This window comes from Orycteropus afer, unplaced genomic scaffold, assembly GCF_000298275.1.
Source record: "Orycteropus afer afer isolate SDZICR_OR568_19922 unplaced genomic scaffold, OryAfe1.0 scaffold00128, whole genome shotgun sequence".
Lineage (NCBI taxonomy): Eukaryota > Metazoa > Chordata > Mammalia > Tubulidentata > Orycteropodidae > Orycteropus > Orycteropus afer.
In genome coordinates, this window is record NW_006921715.1 from 218,150 (window position 1) to 219,035 (window position 886).

An 886-nucleotide genomic window follows, 5' to 3' on the forward strand; every position below is an offset into this window, starting at 1 on the left:
ATTTGTTATCTTGATTGTGATGATGGTTTTAGGAGTGTAGACATGTCAACACACCCCATTGTACACATTAAATATGAGCCATTGATTGTATGTCAATTATGCCTCGAAGAAGTTGTAATAAACAGTTACAGTCAGTAAGTTCCTTCAACAGCCTCTTCTATCCCATTCACCTGCACTGAGGTGCCTGGTCACCCCTGGCTGCAAGGGCAGCTTGAAAATGCAGTCTTTCCACTGGACACTGTGCTCCACCAACAGGACAGAGGCTCTGTCAGGGAGGAAGACACCATGTCCCCATCACAAGAGCAGCCTCAGAGTTAACACTCCGTGGGGAACTGAGTACCAAAGGGCACTGGGGGGCCGGCCACCCTCTGCCCTCCTGTTCAGCAAGAACATTTGCTCCATTTGTTTCCATGTCCTTGCTCCCCAGACCCAATGCCCAAGAGTAGCTCTAATCCCAACACTACCACTGATCAATCCTCCCTGTGTCCAGAGGCTGTGCTAAGGTGTCTACAAATCTTATTTCCAATCTTCATAGACCAGAGGGATGGATGGATAGATAGATAGATAGATAGATAGATAGATAGATAGATAGATGGATGGATAGGTAGGTAGGTAGGTAGGTGGGTATGTGGAAGGCTGAACAGGGCCCTCACTGAAAATTACGGAACTTTAACAGACTGTACGCTGTACGCACTGCCGTCTAGTCAGATCCAACTCCTGGTGACCCCTCCTTGGGTTTCCAAGGTGGTATCACTATGGAAGTAGATTGCCCAACCTTCTTTCCGGGGAGTGGCTGGTGGGTTTGAACCGCCAGCCTTCTGGTTAGCAGTCAAGTGCCTTAGGCACTATGCCACCAGAACTCCTTTCACAGACCAGCAGGCCTGAT